This window comes from Trachypithecus francoisi, unplaced genomic scaffold, assembly GCF_009764315.1.
Source record: "Trachypithecus francoisi isolate TF-2019V2 unplaced genomic scaffold, Tfra_2.0 Lachesis_group4, whole genome shotgun sequence".
Taxonomy (NCBI): Eukaryota; Metazoa; Chordata; class Mammalia; order Primates; family Cercopithecidae; genus Trachypithecus; species Trachypithecus francoisi.
In genome coordinates this window covers 41223819-41240430 of record NW_022681469.1, presented here as the reverse complement: position 1 = coordinate 41240430, position 16612 = coordinate 41223819, and the positions used below count along the sequence as shown (strand labels likewise).

Sequence of the window (16612 nt, the reverse complement as noted above, 5' to 3'; positions counted from 1 at the left end):
ATTATCACAACTACTCAAACATGATATTATTTTGTATCTTTTCATGCAAAGTCTGTTACAGTTCTGCAATCCTATCCTGTTGCTGATGATTGTAAAAGTATTACCTTGTAATAACATCAGCACTGCACTGACTTATGAAATCCTGATGTGAATGTCAGCTCAACCTTTAAAAGAAACTTAAAGAAAATATGAGTTGTTTATATAAAATGTTCCTTAGGATAATATCATTTAAATGAGACCAATTTCCATGGAAATTATCTAGCATGTCTTTCACAAAATTCTATAAAAGAGCTCTGACGGTGCACTTAAAGGGCTATCATTAAACCACTTATTGCTGTGTAGATTCTGATTTTAAAACTTTTTCTCAGACATAAAAAGGTATAGTTCTTTTGGACCTTCAACATATTGTTATTTTGCACAATTCTTTCTATTCAATTTGTGTAACACTCTAAGACATTGTAAATGTCTGAAAATAACTATGAAGAAGAAAAAATAAGAATTACGGATTTGTTGAAAAAGGGACAAAGGGTATATTTTCAGAGGCTATTTGAGAATATATAGGGAAGCTGATTAAGCACAGACAATCCTGGAGGAAAGCCTAAGAAAAGTTTCTCTATCCTTTTAGTTAGCAGTGATTGTGGGTAATGCTTTTTGTACAGAAAATTTGTGAGCAGAGCCTCCAGAAAGTAAATATTGTATTCTCAACCATAAGATTTTTAGGACTTTTCACTAAAGGATAGCAATTGTACATGTCATATAGCATTAAACCTTTATTTCCAAACTTGGTTTAGGGTGATATAGAAAACTTCAACCGAATTTTAAATAAAATAATAAACATTTTAGTAACAGTTTAGGTACTATAAATATTAGATATAGGGAATACAATTAAATTTAATATAACTGATGAGCTATGTACACATCTTAATCTCAGAGATTTTTTGCATTAGTTTCAAACACATCTTACAAAATAGTGGATATTTGTTGGTTGTTACCTTAGCATCCATTTCCATTTTTTTTCCAACCAAAACAAACCTGATTTCCTTAGGAGTACTTACCCAACCTCAGTACAAAATGACCATGTGGATGGAGTGGACAGACCTCATCCCTAGGTTGAGTCCTGCAGAGCGTCTTGCACTTGACCACAGTGATTGATCCAGAAATGGAGATGTATCACATTTTGGCCAATAAAACATTACAGATGTGCTAAGGACTCCTACAAGTGAAGTTTCCTTGCTGCTGTGGGAGTTCCAGGAACTTTCCATGAACAGTGTGAAAAGAATGTGAAGTTCCTTAATGCTGCCATGAGAAAATCTAGTATGAAAACTAGTCCAAGATCTGGAGGAAGACAGAGCTACAAGAATCAAAATGGACTCAGTGTCCAGATGGCAACATGAACTGATGAATTAAGTCTCCCTTTCATAAAGCCTCAAATTAGAGCAGTGTGTACACAATTCAATTACATGAACTCATACTCCCCAAGTTTTTTCTTTCATAATTCACTTTGGTTCAGGTTTTCTGTTACTTCCAAAAGCCTCCCAGTCAATATAGGAAGGTAATTTGGAACACTGGAGGAAGTATTGTGGTCAGGAGATCTGAGTTCCGGTTTAGTTTTGCCATTATTTGTGTGATCTTAAGCAAGTTCTTTATAACAAAACCCTTTAACCACTGTATCCTTTTTACAATAGCATTCATTCTAGATGATTTCTATTAATATAACATAGAACAAATTGGCTAGATGTCTACCAAATCCACGTATCTTTCTGAGTGTACAGGTGGACTCTATTTATTGGCCTCCAATAGTTCAGTTGGAGAACTGTGATTCAGTTCTAAAAGATGGGATGTAGACCAAAGTGATGAAAACCACACCAAGGCCTTTTACTTCATATGATTCCAAAATCCTCTCTTCCCTCTCTGCGATGACTATGGAGGCCAAATACTGAGGATGGCAGAATCAGGGATTTCTGATTTTTACTAGGATTCAATACCCTCTTCCTCCAAGTTTTCAACTTTCACAAAATATTTACAAAACATTCTGAAAACTTTCCAGTGTATTTCTGTCCTTCCAGGAAAACATCTCCTGGATAAAATATTAATTAATTGCACTCATGAAACTGTCTCAGAATTACTTCACTAATAAATTTTAACAGAAATTATGCATGATTTGCAATCTCCACCCTAATTTAAACCTCATTTACAAAATGAAAAAAAGATCTTAGTGTATAGTTAACTGCTATTTTTTAAAACTCCCAATTTGTTGTTATACAACATAAGAAATATTATTCACCTGGAGTCTGATGTGGGTATAATAGCTCTCCTAGAATTTTGAACAGAAGGGGTAGACTAGGGAGTTACGATTCAGGATGAAATAATCGAGGCATCCTGTGCAAGAGCTTGAACCTGTCTCTCAGCAGATGAGAATCCACTGCAGAGCCTTGAGTGGAGGGTATGGCATATTAAGGGAGCCAGTCAAGAAGTGAAATGACCAAGAGATATCAATAAACTTCTCTAAATCAATGTTGGCAAGTTATCCCACTATCTCAGGCAGGAGGAGACATTCATTGATTAAACTGATTCTTAAGCCAATCTAGAAATTTTATATCAGCCTTCTAAATTGGATTTATTTTGTCTCTCCTAACTAGTCCCAGACAGACCTTTGTCCATCACTCTACTTATTGGATACAAGAAATAATTCACTAATGCTAACACAGGATCCTTCCAATTCTCATTTTCATCTAAGATTTTGTGCCCATTGAAAGTTGAGCCAATTGTGGATAACTCCATTTCCTTGCCTGCCAACCCAAACTCAATACAGGGAGAACCATCTCAGCTAGTTCTATTTATTGTAAAGATATCATTACAATGTAAATTCCTCAAAAGCAGGAACAGTATCTTAATTTAGCTTCAGAGAGCCAATGACTATCTCAGTATCTTGCACTTTGCTCCACCGTTTGTAGAACTGATAATGGTCAGGAAATAAGGCTCTCTGTCTAGTAGTGACCTCTTGATACCCAATTATCTTGGGAACTGAAAGGGGCAAGAGACACCACCCACAGAGAAACTGAAAAGTTTCTGTGCAAAGAGAGATACTGTTCCCAGCAGTATCTGTGCGGCAATACACACCACTGCATATTTTCTTCTGCTTTCCTCTGGTGGTATATAATGTTATATACATACAAACAGACATGTATACACACACACACACACACACTCCATGAAAAAGGTAAAAGTCTTAAGAAAATGTGTCTTACTCATTTCTAATACTCTATAAGAAAATAATTTTTCTATTTTTTTTACATGTCAAACTTTCGTTAAAGATTTCTGAATGAGTGAGTAGAAAAGGTTAAAGTCCAGTGCAACATCTGTATTTAGAGAGGTTTTCTATGTAAGTTTCTTTGGAGAGGTGTGCTGGGGGAGGAAAATTTAAGGTAAGTTGTGTCAACTGCTGCAATTTAGGTTAAACTGGTAATGTCTAATGTGTTTATAGTCATCTATTTGTATGGAATGAAAAGAGACTACAAAGAGGGTCTTTTTCTTCACTCATCCACCAGGGTCTTCTGGTCTTCCATCGAAACTCTGGGGAAGGCAAAGGAGGGCCAGCTACAATAGAAGCAAGAAGAGCTATTTTCACAAAGATTCTCTAAGAATGAAAACACACTTCTGATTAATTTATTTACTTTGGAGACAGGGATTCACTCTCGCCCAGGCTAGAGTGCAATAGTGTGATCACAGCTCACTATAGCCTCGAGTTTCTGTGCTCAAGTGATCTCTCATCTCAGTCTCCCAAGTAGCTGAGATCACAGGCTCACACCACGATGCTCTGTGGAAACATATTTTTCAAATCTTTTTTTTTTTTTTACCAAATTGGTAAGAGTAAAATTCCATAAACTCCAGGTCCTTGCAAGTTCACCAGCCCATGCCCAATTACTCCAGGGAAAAGGTCTGGGTAGCTTATTCCTTCATCTCCATGACTGACATCACTACATCGTGAGTTTGGCTCAGGCTTCTCGAAAGCCACTAGGTCACTGTGGTGTTGGGGAGGAAGGTGAGATCAAATTTGTCAAATGTTTGCTTGAAGAGCCCAATAAGTTTGGAGGATGTTCAGGTTTATTTGGTGGTGACCACCTATGTCAGTCCACAGACAGTGGCTGTTATTGCTGGAGGACAGGTGAGAATGGCATCTCACATTCACCTAACAGTGCTCTCACCTTGGCTTGCTTTGAACCAGTAAGCAAGCAAGGCAAATGATATACATGAGATTGGAATATAGATTCGTGGCTGCAACAAGTGGGAGGTTCTCTCAGAGTCTGGGGATCTCACCCTCCCAGAGGAATGAATCAGTAGGTCAGAGCAGCTCTGAATGTGGGCTCACTCTCTACTTTTTACATTTCCAGCTTGATGAGGTAAGGGGTAACCCGCAGTCAAGAGTCTGTCCTAACACGATGAAATAAATGTTTTCTGTGCCACAATCAGATAACTAAGTTATTTCTTTGTATCATTTCTTGCTACATAATTGGGCCAAGTTGAAGTCTGGTGCAGCAGACTATGGTCTACTAAAGACAGGAATTTTGTTTTTGAGTAAACAACCCACTTTAGACCAACTTTGGTGGTAGCAAAGATTGTCTACCCAGGAATATTTAGGGAGGCTTGTGCAGATCTGTGAAGATGGACAGAACCCCCACCCTATCCTTTGCTTCACATAAAAGAGAATCAGGTGAAGTCAAATGATGACAAGGACTGGGGCTAGACTACTCCTCCTAACTCAAGATACAGACCTTTTTAAAGGAAGAGGACTTTTGATCTCTATCTTAGTTTGGGTTCTCCCAAAAGCAGATCCTGGGGCAAGAATTTAAGTGCAAGTAGATTATTTAGGGAAAACCAGTACGGGAGTGGAGAAGTGTTATAAGGAAAGGAAGTGAGCCAATAAAATGTGCACAATTAAGCCAGCTACTGTTGAATGAGCAGAGATATAGCCTCTGGATTATCCCACCTTGTTGATGAAGAGGTTGTTATTTATAAACTCAGTCACTGATTGAAGACTGCTCCCTGAGGGAGTGTTAATTCCCCATAATTCCTAGCCTGCCACACATGGACGGGGTGCAGAAAATGCCTTCAAAAGCGGAGATGCACGTATCAAAAATTGAAAGTACACAGGAGCACAGTGAAGTCATATTGAGAGAAATGGGAAATGGATATTATTATATACTAATATACCTAGAAGAGACATAAAACTTGACTAGGTAAGGAGTAGTTAGGGCTTTGCACCAGCAGGATCCCTGGAAATCACATTCGTGCAATGATTTTCAGGGTTCATGGTGGATTGACTCTCCAACAGCTCTCACAGGATGCAGGGTAAGATATTTATTTAAATAGAAAAATAAAGTCAGCTAATGGGTTTGATAAGGATATGGGCTCTACCATAAATATGACTTAAATTTGCAGCTACAAAATTTTAATGAAAATATATTTAAAGCACATAAAACACTATGAGCTAGAAATTCCATTCTTTACAATTAGTAAACTTACTACATAAAAATTTAGCATTTTAAAGTAAGCATGCAAAAAAGGGTCTTAAATTTTTTTTTAGTTAAAATTTAGAAGCCATATAAGCAAAAATAGCTTATAATTGTCTTACAATTACGTGAGCTACTCAATATCCTTTTAAAAAGGAGAATAAGATTCAGAGGTTAGGTAGCTGGGTGGCAGGTGTCAAATGCACAGTAAAACTGGGTCAGCCAGCTTTGAACCTTTGAACACTACTGTCAAACAATCAGACTGAAGCTTCTGACCCAACACACAGTGACACTGCAAACTGTGCCCTGGATGTCACCACAGGCATCAACGGCATGCTCCTTTATGAATTTGCTCTTGCTACAACTGGTGTGATCATCAGAGTTGTTTCTCTACAGGATTTGCTGCTATGCAGCACCAGTCCTCAATTCAGTATCTGTAGTAGTCATAAGCAGAGCCTAGGCCTCTTTCACCGCAAGAGACATCAGAAAAAAAATGCCTGATATATTGAGCTCTATCACCAAAACTTGTAAAATAGGGAACTCTCAAGAAATAAAAAGGCTGACATTAAGCAGCCAAAAGGCAATGACTAATGTCCCCAACAAATAGCTGTCTTTTAGATTTATCTGTTTTCAAAAAATCTCTACTGAGATTTTGTTTCAATTCATTGTATTATTTTGACATGTTGGTGATTTTCAATTTAGTTTCTGGTGCATATGTTAAAATGCAGACCATTCTTTATTTTTGATCATGCCACATGCATGAAAAATTCCATTATGTGAGTTATTATCACATGGGGTAAAGTCTTGGAAAAGTTCCTGCATATTCTTTTTGTTATTGTTTTTCATTTCTTTTCCTGCATATCCTTGACAGAAATTCAAAATACAATAGGAAGTAGGGTAGGTAGGGAGGAAACAATACAGGCTTTCTCTGAAGTCCTCTGAGGTTTTGTTATGTCTGTTTATTCTCAGTGCAAAAGGTCATGTTCAGAAAAATGGAAGAATCATATCTCAAAGCTAGTCAAAAATGGGCATTATGAGAATACATGAGGTTGGTCAGAATGATGAATTTGGTAATATAAAAGCTCTGGAAATCTCATTTGTTGACATTAGAGAACAGGGGTCTGCAAACTTTCTGTAAAGAGCCTAATAATAAATATTTTAGGTCTTGTGGGCCTCTGTTGCAATTATTCAGCTCTGCTGTTGTAGCCCCAAAGCAGTCATAGATGATATACAAATTAATGGTTGTGGTTGTGTGCCAATAATATTTACTAACAGAATGATTTCCCCAAGGTTTGTAGTTTGCCAACCCCTGTTATAGAAAATAGTAATAATACAGATACTTAATATTGAAGAAATGGAAAAAATGCAACAGAGGCAGAAAAGTGTCGAATCTGTCTCTTCCTCTTTGTAAAGAGTTAGGCCCAGGAGTCTGAAGAAACAGTCACAACTGCTCAAATCTGAATAATCTTAAGTGATCCTTTGTCTATATATGTTCTTTATTTCTTAACACTACTATGAATTCATCTTGGGTAACAATCTCAATGGCAGTGCAGTACATTGGAGCTTGACTGTCTAGGTTCAAAGACTGGCTCTGTTAATTACCAACAAAATGACTTCTGGCAAGAGACAAAACCTCAAGAAAAAACCAGCAGAAACCACTGGAGTGACAGAGGTGTGGAACACAGTAGGTACTTAACAAAGATGACTTAAGATTTAGGTAAAGACTGAACATGTACCACTACTACTTGTCATGACAGTGGAGCATCCACTTCATACGAATGACAGTATAATGAGAAAAACACACAAATGAAATAATACTTTGAAGAAACTCACCTTTTACTTAATATCACCACAGAGGAAATTCTGCATGGAAGTTTAGAATTCAGAAAGACTTTGGGCCACAGAGAAAGATTGCCTCGAGCAATAGTACTTAAGTTGTTTAGAATGAATAAAAAATGTTCAAAATCTCCTATGTACAGTATAGACACTTTCTCGGTGACTTTGATCAGTGATTTTATCCAGGAAGACAATAAATTAAGAGGTTGCATACGTGTATCACTTTTTATTCCTTCCATAACAAATCGCCACAAACTTAGTGGCTTAAAACAACAAAACTTTATCAACTTACAATTCTGTAAGTCTGATACAGGTCTGACTGTATTTAAATCAAGGTGTCAGCAGAATGTATGCCTTTCTGGAGGCTCTAGGGAAGAAAACATTTCCTGCTTACTTAGATTTTGGCAGAATTCAGTTTCTTGCTGTTGTAGGATCAAGATCCCTGTTTTCTTGCTGGCTATAAACTAGGAGCTGTTCTCAGCTTCTAAAGATAACCACATTTCTTGGTTCATAGCCCTCTTCCTCCAACTTCAGAGCCCATCAATAGCAGGACAAGTCTTTTCATGTCACATCTCTCAGACCCACTCTTCTGATTCTCTCTTCCGCATTTAAGGACTCATGACTAGAGGGGGCCACCTGAGTAATCCAGAATAACCTCACCATCTCGAGGTCTTTACCCTCAATCACATTTGAAAAGTGCTGTTTGTCATGTAAAGTAACAATCACAGTTACCAGGGAATAGGATGTGGACATCTTTGGGGGTTGGGGTCGGGTAGGAGAGATTATTCTACCTTCCACAATATCCTAGTTGCCTTTCCTATTCCCATCGGTAGTGACATCTGAAAAATGTCAACCTGCCTTTTGAGTATTTGGACTCAAAGGTATATATATTCCTTCAGATTTCTGAAAAAGTCTACATACGATTGCAATGATATATCCATGGATATGTACCAATCATATGTACATATCAACTCAAAATTCTGTCTTTCAAGTAGAATACTTTTATTAATTATTGTAAGACGTGCTGAACTAGAATCCAGGAGGCCTTGATTGTAGGTTCTACTATGTAACCCTAAAAGAGTCACTGAACTTATTTGGGACTCAGTTTCCTAATCCACATGACACAGAATGTAAACTTGAAAATTCTTAGGTTCCCTTTTAGCTCTAAATATCTGTGATCCATGGTCTGAAAGAAAAAGGGTGGAGGTGGGAGAGTCATTCTGATTTGTTACAAAAATGAAACAAAACTTATATAATGAGAATTTATCAGAAATAAAGGAAAGCTCTGATATTTTTTCTGCCTCACATGTTTTCAATTAAATTAAAAAAAAATATTTAGGGAGTACAAGTGCAGGTTTCTTACATACATATATGAAATCTGGGCTTTTAGTGCACAAGTCACCTGAGTAGTGAGCGTTGTACCCAGTAAGTAATTTTCAACCCTCATTTGCTCCCCATGTGTTTTAATGTAATTTCAGGCATTTGCTTTCCATTGATCAGTCAAGGTTATTTATGTTTAGCTTTTGTCAATATAATTCTTATACTTCACTCTCACTATTCCATTTGCATTTCTATACCTTCTTACATTATTCATCTCTCATTGCCTAACCTCAGTATTTTTCTCCAAAAAAAAAAAAAAAAAAAAATCACTAAATTAGCTTTGAATTCAGAAAGACTTTGGGCCACAGAGAAAGATTGCCACGAGCAATAGTACTTAAGTTGTTTAGAATGAATAAAAAATGTTCAAAATCTCCTATGTACAGTATAGACACTTTCTCGGTGACTTTGATCAGTGACTTTTATCCAGGAAGACAATAAATTAAGAGGTTGCATACGTGTATCACTTTTTATTCCTTCCATAACAAATTGCCACAAACTTAGTGGCTTAAAACAACAAAACTTTATCAACTTACAATTCTGTAAGTCTGATACAGGTCTGACTGTATTTAAATCAAGGTGTCAGCAGAATGTATGCCTTTCTGGAGGCTCTAGGGAAGAAAACATTTCCTGCCATACAGAAAACATTCCTTGCCATACAATGTCTGCAACAAGTCCAAATCAATCTATTCCTTCTGTGTGGATTATAACATTAAGGAATGAATTCAGACTGAAGATCCTAGCGACCTAAGTAATTTCTGACATCAATATTATTTTCCAATTTTGGCATGCAAAAATTCAATGGAAATGACAATATAATTTGACCTGTATTGCAATCCAAGCTACTAGAGACAATTTTAAAAAGCCAAGCAAAACAATAAAAAAAAAAGCAAATGTACTCAGCTTAAAATAAAGTTCCCTAATCTGGTTCACTATAGTGATAACACATACATGGTAATTTATTTTTTAAAAATAAATATTGAAAAATGATCAGGTGTGGGTGTTCCATTTGGATTAGTCATATGCTGTATGTGCTATTTAAATACAGCTGTCCCAAGTTATACGAATTCAAGTACCCTTCTAGGGCAAAGTCAGAGGTGGAAGAACTGTCTACCTAAAGAATTACTTGGTGCTAAAAGACAGTGTGAACCACAGAGGGAGGTAAGTAAAACAGGGGCAGGATGACGTTATTTAAATTCCAGATGCTCAGTGGAATACTGACATAGTCTGTTATGCTACAGTACTGTCTTTTTTATTTTTTATCTTTGAGAAAGGATCTGGCTCTGTCACCCAGGCTGGAGGGCAGTGAGAAGATCTTGGCTTACTGCAACCTTTGCCTCCTGGTCTCAAGCCATCCTCCCACTTCAGCCCCTGAGTAGCTGGGACTAGAGGTGTGCATCATCATGCCTAATTTTTTGTAGAGACAGGGTTTCACCACATTGCCCAGGCTGGTCTGGAACTCCTGAGCTCAAGTAATCCTCCTGCCTTGGCCTCCCAAAGTGCTGGGGTTAAAGGCATGAGTCACTGCATCCAGCTGAGCACTGTTTTTTATAGTACACATGAGATCACATGAGATTGTTAAATCGGAGAGTAATGTTAGAATAATAAGGAAAGTGGGTTGGTTCAACATAATTTTTCATAGCACTTTAATGCTTTGTAGTACAAAGACAAGATAGCTGAAGTACAATTATTGCACTTAGTTTTGTGGTTGCACCAGACCTGGGGGAACAGAGCACTCAAATGATGACCTTTCATGATGTGGGACCCCATTCTTCCCTGGGCTTGGTTCAGCCATGTGCCCCATTTTGATAGGCCTTATTTTGCAGCTCCCTCACATCTTTGCGCAAAAGTGACATCAGACAATGAGTCAGAGCCATCCATCTCTGGCCACTCTACATTTCCTGCAAAGTTTGCAACTGCTTCTATCTGCAACTTCTGATGATCTGCTGCCCTTGTTTCCACCACTCATCAGTGTCTACCCTTCTGTAAACTGTCATTCTTTAAGCAACCTTCAACTTTTTAAAAAAGGTAAAACTCTTTAAGTTAATATAACATTGCTTTGTTAGTTTTACACGTCCTTTTAAATGAACTACTATTTTCATTTGGGTTGTTATTGTCTGTTAATACTAAAGTAGAGTCGTTGCCAGATTTTGTTGTGTATTAGTTACCTAGGGATGTTTTAGAATACTGAGGCCCAGCTTCTCCCCTCATTCCATTTAATTCAGAATGTCTTGAGTGTGGAAGCCAGGTATCAGTTTTTAAAGATTGTATTAGTAAGTAGCAAAGTTTGGGAACCACCACTCAGTTGTTCAGAGTTTCAGAGGGCTTTCCCAGACTTATTTTTCCCTTAGGCTCTTAAGTGAGCCATTTTCTTAAAATGTGAAGATCTTCAGGAATGTATTATACATAGCATATTATAGCCAGAATGTTTTGTCATTTTTTGGTTTCTGCTATGGTCTGGATACTGGTGTCTTCCAAAATTCTTATGTTGGAACCTAATATCCAATATGATTGCATTAAGACGTGGGGTCTTTTGGGAAGTAAGACGTGAGGATGCTGCCCTCATGAATAGGATTAGTGCCCTTACTGAAGAGGTTGAAAGGAGCTGCCTTGCCACCTTCTGCCATGCGAGGATGCAGCAAGAAACTGTCATCTATAAGGAACAGGCCCTCATCAGACACAGAATCTACTGTTGCTTTGATCTTGCATTTCTCAGCCTCCAGAACTGAAAAAAATAAATTTTTGTTGTTCATAAATTACCCGATCTAATGTATTTTGTTATAGCAGCCCAAACAATTTCCAAAATAAAAATAATGTAAAGGGAGAGCAGGATTTGGGGAGTGAAAGTGGCTAGTTAAAAAATTTTCTTTTTTTTTGAGACCAGTCTCAGTCTGTCGCCCAGGCTGGAGTGCAGCAGCATGATCACGGATCACTGGACTTAAGTGATCCTTCCGCTGCAGACTTCCAAGTAGCTGTGAACACACGTGTGGGCTACCATGTGCAGCAAAGTTTTGTATTTTTAGTTGAGATGGGATTTCCCCATGTTTCCCAGGCTGGTCTTGACCTCCTGGGCTCAAGCAATCTGCCTACCTTGGCCTCCCAAAGTGCTGGGAACACAGGTGTAAGCCACTGTACCTGGTCTAAAAATTTTAATAATAAAAATCAATTTTAAAAATACCATAAAGAATGCATAAAAGCGTATGTATTTTATTAGTATATATTGCTCTTTATGAGATGAAACAGAGGGCCTCCTAAGATATACTGGTTCTCCAGCTCTTTAAGGTAAAGTATATGCCCATGTAAGTATCACCAGTATGTTCTGTGGCCTCGCCATTGGCTAGTGAGCAAAGTGTATCATGTTTACATAGTTCTACAGATTGGCCCCATCTACTTTGTTAACAAGCAGTCTTGCCTTTTCTTGTGCCTCCCTAATCTTGCTAACTTCTGATTCACCAACTGCCATCACTATGCCACCTAGTATTTGCTGTCTGCCTTTTCTTTTTCATTTTTAGATGGGGTTTCACTTTATTGCTCAAACTGGAGGGCAGTAGCTCCAACATGGCTCTCTGCAGCCTCAACCTCCCTGCTCAAGCTATCCTCCTGCCTCAGCCTCCCAAGGAGCTGGCACTACAGGTGCATGACACCACACCCAGATAATTTTTTTTTTTTTTGGTGGAGATGGGGTTTTGCCATTTTGCCCAGGCTAGTCTCAAACTCCTGGACTCAAGCAATCTTCCTACCTCAGGCTCCCACAGTGCTGAAATTATACATGTGAGTCACTGGGTCTAGCCTCATTACCTTAGGCTCTGTCTTCACCTCACGTTTTTTTCTGCCTCTCCATTCTTTTATTATTATTTACTTAATAACCTCTGTGAGCACAGAATATGCCTCTCCATTCTTATTGCTACAAATTAGAAACTCATACCTCAACTCCTGCTGGCCTTTTTATCTTCAGTTTTTACCTTTGCTAAATATTCATGTCAGGACCAAGCGTAATGATTCACGCCTGTAATCCCAGCACTTTGGGAGGACGATGTGGGCGGATCACCTGAGGTTGGGATTTTGAGACCAGCCTGGCCAACATGGTGAAACCCCGCCTTTACTAAAAATACAAAAATTAGCCAGGCGTAGTGGTGTGTGGCTGTAATCTCAGCTACTCAGGAGGTGGAGGCAGGAGAATGGCTTGAACCCAGGAGGCAGAGGTTGCAGTGAGCCGAGATCCACACCACTGCACTCTAGCCTGTGTGAAAAAATGAGACTCCATCTCAAAAAAAAAAAAAAAAAAAAGCATTAATGTCAGGTTATTTTCCTAAAGTGTATTTGCACTTCTTCTCAAGCACTGATTTAAGTCTTACCTTTCTTGTAAAACCTTTTAAGATTCAAACTCATATCCATCTTTCCCTTCCTTAAGCACTTAAAATGTGCACAGCTGCATCTGTCCAATCATAAAAAATGGCAGTGAACAAAACACATATTGGAATAAGCTTTGAGACTTAAAAAAAAAAAAAAAAGAAAAAAAAGCTTCTTTATGGTATACCCTATGTCCTTGAATAATAGTGTGTACTTATTATATATCAGGCTCTTCAAGTATTACTTTCAGTTCCTCAACAATTAGATGTAGTTTTGTGTAGTTTTCCCCATTTTACAGATGGGGAAACAGGCACAGAAAGTTAAGTATGCTCAAAGTCACACAAATAAAAATTCAGGCAGTTCTTGAGTCAGTGTTCTTAATAATGATCCTAAACTGCTTCTCAATTAACAGATCACTTATATTTGATTTTTTCCATCCCTTAAGTAATGGAGTTAAATCTACCTGTCTTTATTACCCTAAATGAAAAACACAAGTAAAGCACTTTGTAATGCATAGTGTTAAATGGAGACTATTAATAACCTTTATTTGTAATTTGGAATATTCATTTTTTTATGCAATAATTTTTTCATTTTTATACGTAAAGGTCTGTAACTATTCAGGAATTTCCTTGCAAGTAGAGACGCATGATCTACTTATGTCCTTTTCTGCCTAGGAGAACTCTGGTTAGATCTATTCAATATATATTACTGATTGGTTAACACCCTTGCAACTTGCAGGAAAGTAAAGCATAAACACATAAAAGGAAATAAAAGTTCCCATCACATAAGGTTAAAAATATTATTTTATTGGCCGGGCGCGGTGGCTCAAGCCTGTAATCCCAGCACTTTGGGAGGCCGAGACGGGCGGATCATGAGGTCAGGGGATCGAGACCATCCTGGCGAACACGGTGAAACCCCGTCTCTACTAAAAAGTACAAAAAAACTAGTCGGGCGAGGTGGCGGGCGCCTGTAGTCCCAGCTACTCGGGAGGCTGAGGCGGGAGAATGGCGTAAACCCGGGAGGCGGAGCTTGCAGTGAGCTGAGATCCGGCCACTGCACTCCAGCCTGGGCGGACAGAGCGAGACTCCGTCTCAAAAAAAAAAAAAAAAAAAAATTTTATTTTAAAAACTTTCTTTAAAAAATTGTGATAGTTTTCCATAAACTATTCAGAGAAGGGCAAATTCAGCTTCCTCAGATTCCACCAGGAGTCTGATCCTTTAGGTTAATGTTTTCTGCTCAAGATTTAGATTCAGAAGTAATGGAATAAAATTATCTATTACAAGCATACTTTGGTTGATACTTTATCAGTGATATGTCATTTAAATAAGCATTACTTTGAGAGATTTTGACTTAAGGGGCAAGTTTCATCGTTAACTCTTAATTTTTTAGTAGTCATGTTTATATGTATCAGTTTTCCCTTGTTGGAGCTTTAACGTAATTCTCCTTTATGAGATGCTAAGCTCTCTACGTTCACGTACTCCCAAGGGTACATGGCTAATACAGATAAATCATACATGTAATGTTTGCATCCAGATGTAATTCATTTTTTGTCTTAATAACTGGACTTTTATCTATCCAGAGGCTTTCTCGTTACATCTGTGACTATAGACTACAGAAAACATAGCAGTTTTAAGACACATGCAAAAAAGTTTCCAGCCAAAGAGATTTTGTGATGCTCCATCAACACTGTACATCTGTTATTTATCTGGAATATTACTTTAATGACAACTACACAAGGCCATAGACCTACAATGTATTTATGATGAAAGTAGTTTCGTAAGCTACCATATGATGTTAAACATTTTCAAAACAAAAGCATACTCTAAGTGATGAAAATTTGTAGGGAGTATTTATTTTTTTACTTTTATTTTTTATTTTTATTTTATTGAGATGGAGTATCGCTCTGTCGCCCAGGCCGCAACCTTTGCCTCCCAGGTTCTAGTGGTTCTCCCGCCTCAGCCTCCCTAGTAGCTGCGAGTACAGGCACCCGCCATCATGCCGGCTAATTTTTGTATTTTAGTAGAGACGAGGTTTCACCATGTTGGCCAGGATGGTGTTGATCTCTTGACCAAGTGATCCGCCCGCCTCGGCCTCCCAAAGTGCTGGGATTACAGGTGTGAGTCATTGTACCCGGCTTTATTTTTATAAGATCACACAGAGGTTAGTTTTTACATTTTTGTTCTTGAGATGGAGTTTCGCTCTTGTCGCTCAGGCTGGAGTGCAATGGCGTGATCTCGGCTCACTGTAACCACCGCCTCCCGGGTTCAAGCGATTCTCCTGCCTCAGCTTCCAGAGTAGCTGGGATTACAGGCACACACCAACACGCCCAGCAATTTTTTTGTTTTAAACAAAACTCCTAACACCTCGTTAATCATTAATTAGTCTTTGGGTTTTGATTCAACTCCTAACATATGCAAATCACACAATTATCTTTGTTCTTTCATTTGTGGAAGACACTTTCATTTGTTACCCTGAGAATATGAGACATTCACAATCTAATTCCTGACTACATTTGATTTCAAACAGATCAGAATAACTTCCAGAATATAAAATATTAACTATTTGGGAGTCATCTTGTAGGTATCTTGTGGGTATGCTTTAATTAAGACATGCTTCCTTTTCCGAGGAAAACTGCTGACATTGCAAGAGTTATTCCAAAGCCATAATTCTTAAGAAAATACATGTTTAACCTAAATCATAAAGATATTTTGTAAAAAAGGGAAATCGCTCCTGCTGATGTTTTGTGTATAAATCTTTCTAACTTCAAGTTCTCTCAAGTTAGGGCACCACAGTAAATAGAGTGGGAACAGTATCACATTGGGAAATATCTGAAATGATACCTATGGCACTATAAGGAAACTGAGGCCCAGAAGAACTGAAGTGACCTGTGCAATGACACGAATATGTTAGCAGAGACAAGATTAGAACCAAGTTTGGTGCCTTCCTGCATCAGTCCTTTCTTGGTGCTGCAGGAGCCTTTTACTTATTAATTTCACCCTGGAGAAAGGCAGACCATCCCGGCGTGGCAGAAGCGTGGACATTCGTTTTCTAAGGGATGGTCACACACTTTTGTCTATTTGCATTTAGTTTCTTTAAAAAGTAAAAACATCTCCATTTTAGACCACTTTGAGAGACAAAAGCAGAACATACGAACGTGCATTTAATTGTTGAGTTCTTAAGACGCTTACACCGTGTGGTTATAACGTGTACAACTTTGCCCCGGCCAACTGGACTTATTTTTAGTGTTATTTGCGGCTCCTGCTGCAGAAAACTCGGGATTCAACTACCCGGACCTGCATTTCACACAACAGCGCTCGTCTACTCTCCTCCTTCACTCCTAATAAAAATCGCCTTATCTCGTTTCTTCCTGACTGTTCTACCTCAACATTTTCACTTATTATCTTCTACCACACTGGCTTTTACTCGGATTGGAAACCCACTCTCCCCCCAACTTCTGTCTCGTACCCCACGTTCAGGAAGCGTCCTCCTTTTTTCCGCCTCTCGTTCGCTTTTGTCTTACACGGCTTCCGGAACACGGC

At 38.3% G+C, this 16612-nt stretch overlaps 1 long non-coding RNA gene across 1 annotated transcript; it reads right to left on the bottom strand.

The window, feature by feature from the left end:
• Positions 1–7724: 7724 nt before the first annotated feature.
• On the bottom strand, positions 7725–16604 carry LOC117072003. Its single transcript, XR_004432676.1, has 3 exons — positions 16539–16604; positions 13079–13158; positions 7725–8532 (listed from the first exon to the last, which is right to left on the bottom strand). It is a non-coding gene; the product is annotated as an uncharacterized LOC117072003 (long non-coding RNA).
• Between the last annotated feature and the right edge of the window lie 8 nt (positions 16605–16612).